Raw genomic sequence first — 7,500 nt, 5'->3', positions numbered from 1 at the left:
AATTCTCAACAGTGTAGCTTATCTCTGAGAGGCTCAGACTAAATGATTTGCTTAAAAGACTTTCTGACCATTCATATTAGGCCTAGCATTCAGAGAAAGCCACGAACACCCAGTGGATTATTTGTCATTGTAAGCAAAGTTATGACTTTAGAAAACAGTTATCGCAATATAGCGTTCATGAACAGTAGGCACATTACTTTTTAGAAACATATCAAAGAAATACTCAAAGAAATACGAGGTTGTAGCCTGAAAAAATTTTCATCATTAATTCCTACACAGGCACTAGGTCTAATAAGCTAGAAATCACTCGGCTGTATATGTCGGTACGAAGCGAGTTGTGCTCATTTCATTTATAAGAAATATATCTAAGAAAATCAGAATCACCGCTGCTTTCAGTGGCAGCTACAAGACTATGATAAACGTTAAACTAACAACAGGAGCCCCGGCAAAATAAACATTCGCTTAGTATTTTGAGTTTCAACACCACATGAGATTGGGTGACAAGAAGAGATAATATACGGAATGAGGTAATTAGGGGTACCACAGGAGTTAGAAAACTATCAGATAAGATCCAAGAAAGTAGACTGAGGTGGTATGGTCATACCATGAGAAGAAATGAACAGTATATTGGGAGGAAGAGTGATGGAAATGGAGGTACAGGGAACGAGAAGGAGAGGGAGACCAAAGCGAAGGTAGATGAACTGTATCAAGGATGACCTCCGATCAAAGGGATTAACCGGTGATGAAGAGTGGGACAGAGGTAGATGGAGAACACTGGCCAGAAACATCGACCCCACATAGAAGTAGGAAAAGATGCAGACAAAGAAGAAGAAGAAGAAGAAGAAGAAGATTGGTTTAAGCCCGGGTCGGTTATGTAGCTAATGTAGAAGAGGCTCAGATTCCACTGAAGACTGAAGACTTTTACCTTTAGAAATGAGGAATTCAATTCGATTTCACCATTAGTTATGTATAATGACGCTATCTAAACCAAGAGTCGTCCTCTCTGATGTGTATTGAAGGCAATTGTGAAGTAATGTTGCAAAATCTCTTTACAAAAAGAAAGATTATGGTTTATCAAAAATTAATTTCAAAAGCAAAATCATAAGCATTAGACCAAAATAAGTAAACTCCATTAAAATGAAAAATAAAGTTTGAAATGAGTCAAAACTAAATCCTGAATACAAGTTTCATATTTTAATAAGAAAGATGTAGGAATCTCGATTAACTTCAAACGAATAATAATCACAGATGTTGCAGTTTATCCTATACCGAAAAGACATAATTTAAATGCTATTTCGGTTATGTTTTAAAAACTTATAAGTATTTCATCACCAGAATTATTCATCCTTTGTGTCTAAGCCTACAAATCACAGTCACTAGCTGAAAAATATAATGTTATATGTATATATATATATATATATATATATATATGTATATATATATATATATATATATATATATATATGTGTGTGTGTGTGTGTGTAAACACACATATATATACATTTAAAAACATATGAATTCATATTTAAATGTGTTATTTAAACACACACACATATATATACATACATATATATATATATATATATATATATATATGTGTGTGTGTGTGTATATATATACATATATATATATATATATATATATATATATATATATATATATATACCTAATGCATAATATACTGATACGAAGAGAGATATGACCATTAAAACATCTGTAACGACTATAGAAATATCTTAATTTCTTTATTAGGATAAGGAATTTAGTACTCTACTCAACAAAGCGAGAAACGGCTATTGGGGAGGCACCTGGTTTTAAACGGCCTTCCCCCACTGGTGCACATCTCCACAGGTCACCTTTGTCTCTCTTTATTATCTCTTTCTGTTTCTATATGAATTGGGTGTATTTGGAAATTGTATATAAAAATTATTTTAATTGTTCCATACCAACATTGAGGTAGAATTCTGAACAGTTTCTCTACTTCAAACTCGCCATAAGGCCACCTTGATAGCCAAGGTAAGACAGTTATCTACAACGTAAACACGCTATTCTTGGAAGAGAAGGCAAATAGAGAGAGAGAGAGGAGAGAGAGAGAGAGAGAGAGAGAGACAGACAGACAGACAGACAGACAGACAGACAGACAGAGAGTAAAGGGGAGGGGTTGGAAGGCAGTCCGGTGATCTATGGAGACGTGGTATCAGTGGAGAATCTGTTGAAAACCAGCTGCTCTCCCCAATTGCCCCTTTCTTGTTGCGTTGGGAATAGTTTTTGCCTATTTTACAAATCCCTGAAATTAAAAGACATAGCATATCTCTTTTTATATGAATAAAAAGCTGGTTTTTACAAAAAATATTAAAAATTCTCAGAAAAAAAATAGATATGTAGCCAAAAAAATGCTATTGCACTACAGTATTCGGTAGTACCCTTGCGGGGACATTTTATAACTGCCCATATATCAGAATCAATATGCGGAGAGGTTCTGGTGTGTAAAGGAAAACTAAATCAAAGAAAATACAAAAGAAAAAACTATTCCTAGTGAAAGACTTAACTTAGAGTTCTAAAGCACAGGACTGGCTATGCTTGGAAGCCGCCCCATATCGTAATGCAGTCTCCTAAACATCAGAAATAACAACTCACCCTTTCACAAGTTTTGGATAATAAGATTTCCAAATTAATCAAAATTAACCATAGATAAAGTTTGTACAAAATTTCAGGATTTAAATTTCACCAAGAGAACTGTTTACAAATAAACATAAGAGCCAGGAATTTAGGCAAGATCTCACAAGGGAACTGAAAAATATGCAATTTCTCAAAAAAAAAAAAAAAAATAACTTTGTTCCAAAAGCTTTGCATTAGATATTACTCTGATCAACGCTAAAAAATCAAATAATCAAAATATCTAATTTAGCTTTTCACTATTGCAAACACGCTTTGAACGTGCAAATTACAAAATCACATGAAAATAAGTATACTATCGTCTCTCTCTCTCTCTCTCTCCTCTCTCTCTCTCTCTCTCTCTCTCTCTCTCTCCTCTCTCTCTCTCTCTCTCTCCTCTCCTCTTTAATTAAAATTTTAATTCTACCAAGGTTACCGCCAATTTGTAAAAATTTATTCAACACATGAAATGAAAATGAAATGTACCAGCTTTTGTCTTTAGTGAGACATTTCCTACAGTTTACAAATTTGGAAACTCAAAGAGAGACGAGAATTGTTAAATCTATGACACTGCCATGCAGATTTAATAAGTTTTTAGCTTTGTAATATGCGGAGCTAGTGCATTACAAACATTACTCTATACTAAAGCAAAGGTTACATTTGTTATAAGGCTTTTCTATAAAGTCATACTAGACATAGCCATTATTTTGACTGGAAAAGATTCTACAGTTTAGAAAAACGCATCGAAAGCTATTTTTTTATTTTTAAATAAACTTGAAGTCGCTAAGATACACTGAGACCAAAAGGAGCATTCATCCTTCTTCATCATTTATATGATGAACTAAAAAAAAATATATATATATATAAACCTTTTGTCGTTAAGAAATACTGATGCGAAAGGAGCATCCATCCTTCATCATTTATATAGATGAACTATAAAAAAAAGAAAAAAAAATTATAAACCTTAAGTTGTTAAGAAATACTGATGCAAAAGGAGCATTCATCCTTCTTCATCATTTACAAGATGAACTATAAACAAAAATGAAAGATATTCCGAGCATGATCGCTTTGCTCCACTGGAAATTCTCAAGGATGAACGTGCCAATGTTTCTGCCATTTTTGTGAGCGATATCTCTAACAACCTATTCGATATACATATATGAGATTATCAGCTTCCTGCTCTGATCATTTATAGGACGAACCATAAAAAAAAATGAAAGACATTCCGAGCATGATCGCTTTGCTCCACTGGAAACTCAAACACGAACGTGCCAATGATTCTACCATTTTTGGAGGCGATATCTCAACAAGTATACATATACATATATGAGAATATCAGCTTCTTGCTCTGATCATTTCTATGATGAACCATAAAAAAAATTAAAGACATTCCGAGCATGATCGCTTTTTTTTCTACTGGAAATTCCCCAAGGTGAACGTGCCTTATGATTTTACCATTTTTGGAGGCGATATCTCTACAACTTATTCGATATACATATATGAGCTTATCAGCTTCTTGCTCTGTCAGCAAAAGAAGCTCTCATGTTGCCCCCATACAAAATGGATCGTTGAATCTTGACTTTGCTCTCCTCGCTGACTTGAATGACCAGCCAGCTATACTCGGAGTAGAATAGAGGATGATTTGACCCAAGACCGGATTCTAGAATCTCCTCGACCTCTGCTAAGTGTTTCAACGCTGAGTCCCACTCCATGTTGTTGGATTCTATTTTCGCCAGCTTCAATAGAAACAAGCCGTAGGTTGGATGCTTTGGACCGTAATAGTATCTGCGAAGGAGAAAGTATCTACATAGAACAAAGCCGAAGTTATAAATTGGAAACAATTGAGAATAGAAATAGCTTTAATGGTAATTATCAAGTGGCTAAACTGCTAAGAAAGTAGATGGAGAACCAATGTCGTCAAAATGTCAATAACAAGACCAGTAATGGTGATATTTGTTTAGTTTCTAAAAAGAGAAAAATTCAGAAAAGGTTTTGTGAAAAGTCAGGGAAAAATTACATCGGTCATGATATTAGCAAAGGAAATCACTAATGAACCTAGTAGAATAGTTGAAATGCAATTGATTGGAACATTATATTGCTTTATCAGTTTGTTAGGACCTGAGTCACATAAACAATATTTAGATAAAACAATTTAATTGGTTAAATGCATTGCCAGGAAATATTATATAAGTGAATACCTTTAAGGTAATCAAAAAGACAAAGAGATTTACATATATATATATATATATATATATATATATATATATATACATATATATATATATGCATAGCATATATTTATATATATATATATATATATATAATATATATATATATGCATAGCATATATATATATATATATATATATATATATATATATTTATATATGGACTTTGGGGGAAAATCGGTATTTTACTATGCATATATTTATTTTTACAGATATGAAAATTAATAAATATACTAATGTGTGTGTATATATATATATATATATATATATATATATATATTTATATATATATAATATATGTATATATATTCCATATATACTATATATGTATATATATACATATATATATATATATATATATATATATATATATATATGTGTGTGTGTGTGGTGTGTGTGTGTGCGTGTGTGTATACGTGAGTATATTTATTAATTTTCTCTTATCTGTAAATATATATATATATATATACATATATATATATATATATATATATATATATATATATATATATATGCATAGTAAAATACCGATTTTCACCAAATTCCATTCGTATAAAAAACATAATATTACTAAACTTCGCCCATACATAGTAAGACGAATACATAGATAATGCAACAAGAAAAACCAATAGTTAAACCAGCCTTATGGCATCTTCGTTCTTCCTGGCAATTCCAAGTGCCGTGTGCCATCCCCTGAGATTGATGGTTTGCCGTGAGAAGGGCGTCCAAAGACTTGGCTCGAAGGATATTCATAGGATGGAACATGTCGGCCTGCTGGTCCACGACCTCCTTCCACACTTCAAAGTCTGCGGGGAATTTTGGATATTGAGGAAGGAGGATTACTCTCTTTATAACAAAAATGTATCGTAAATAAAATTATTGAAACATTTGTAAAATTGTTTAATTTATTTTTCTAAAATTAACATTGATTTTTTAGTTTACGGGAAAAATTCATACCAACATAAATAGAAAACAAAAAAATTGAAACATTTCAAGTTTTTTTTTTTCTAATCAACATTTGGGAAAAATCTTAACGAACATAAATCGTAAATGAAATTAATGAAACATTTGTAAATTTGTTTACTTTTTATAAATCAACAATATTTTTATTTTATTTTATTGGAAAGAACCACAACAATAATCGTAAACAAAATTATGGAAAGTTAGTTTAGAGATTAAATAATATCAAGCAACGAACAGAGAAATACTGAGTTTAGAACAAGCAAATATACCAATTATTTGAAGCAAATATTTTTATGTTGACCAGGCTGGCATTAGTCTTTTTATAGTTAATATAATAACATATCTATTTTGACGTTGTTACTGTTTTTAGAATGATTTTATTGTTAATTTGTTCTCATCATATATCTATTTCCTTTTTTCCTTTCCTCACTGGGCTATTTTTCCCTATTGGAGCCCTTGGGCTTATAGCATCTTGCTTTTCCAACTAGGGTGGTAGCTTGCTAGTAATAATAATAATAATAATAATAATAATAATAATAATAATAATAATAGGTAAAGAAATAAACAAATAAACAAGACTATGAAAGGAGAAATCTGTTAAGCAAAATCAAAACAAATAATATCATTGAACGAATAAAGAAATATTGAATAATAGAACAAGTAAAGATACCAATTAATGGGAAGGAAATAGGAAAATAAACCGGACTATGAAAGGAAAATAACTGTTAAGCAAAACTGAAATATCTTTAACTACAGGAGCGCTCAAGTAGAGCGCAGACCCTCCGCCGCGACAGCTTATTTCTCGACCTTTTGCTTGACCGTCTCCCAGAGCTTTGACCTTGACCTTCCAAAATTTAATCATTTCCAGCTTCTTTACGTAACAGTTAATACCTGCAAGTTTCATTACTCTACGATTAAAATTGTGGCTAGGAAGCTGTTCACAAGCAAACACACACACACATACACACACAAAAGCAGGGGGTAAAACCTAACCTTCTTCCAACTTCGTTGACGGAGGTAACTAATACTGTACTAGGATAGGACACACACACAAGTAGGGGGTAAAACATAACCTCCTTCCATCTTCGTTGGCGGAGGTAACTAATACTGTACCAGGATAGGACACACACAAAAGCAGTGGGTAAAACATAACCTACTTCCAGCTTCGTTGGCGGAGATAACTAATACTGTAATAGAATAGGACACACACACAAGTACGGGGTAAAACATAATCTCCTTCCAACTTCGTTGGCGGAGGTAACTAATACTGTACCAGGATAGGTTTCATCCAGGTCTTGCAGCCTCTTCCTGGATAAAATTGCCGCACATTTGTAATCCTGGTGAAAATCTTCAGGCCAGTCAGAAAAATCCACAGGCTGAGCATGGGGCCTATATCTCCGTTGGATTTCTCGTTTATGTACACTCTGTTTTTGCAGTCTGGGGTTCCTGAAAAGGGAACAGAATTATGTATACTGTTTAAAAAACCTAATTATTTTAATAAGATATTCTACGTAAAGATATCTTTTCTTCAGCCGTATTTCAGTAAAATACAGGCGACCGTAATTTTTACCCACTGTTTTTTTGCAATCTGGGGTTCCTGAAAATGGGACAGAATTATGTACACTATTAATAATAATAATAATAATAATAATAAT

The 7,500-nt window shown here is 32.5% G+C and overlaps 1 pseudogene; it reads right to left on the bottom strand.

Annotated features, from left to right (window-relative positions):
- Window positions 1-4,127: 4,127 nt before the first annotated feature.
- The window catches only part of LOC137617786 (histone-lysine N-methyltransferase SMYD3-like), a 21,064-nt pseudogene continuing 17,691 nt past the window's right edge, over window positions 4,128-7,500 (bottom strand).

The sequence above is a fragment of the Palaemon carinicauda genome, chromosome 24 (assembly GCF_036898095.1).
Source record: "Palaemon carinicauda isolate YSFRI2023 chromosome 24, ASM3689809v2, whole genome shotgun sequence".
NCBI lineage: Eukaryota > Metazoa > Arthropoda > Malacostraca > Decapoda > Palaemonidae > Palaemon > Palaemon carinicauda.
Note: the sequence above shows the minus strand (reverse complement) of the source record. Positions and strands in the feature narration are given on the sequence as shown.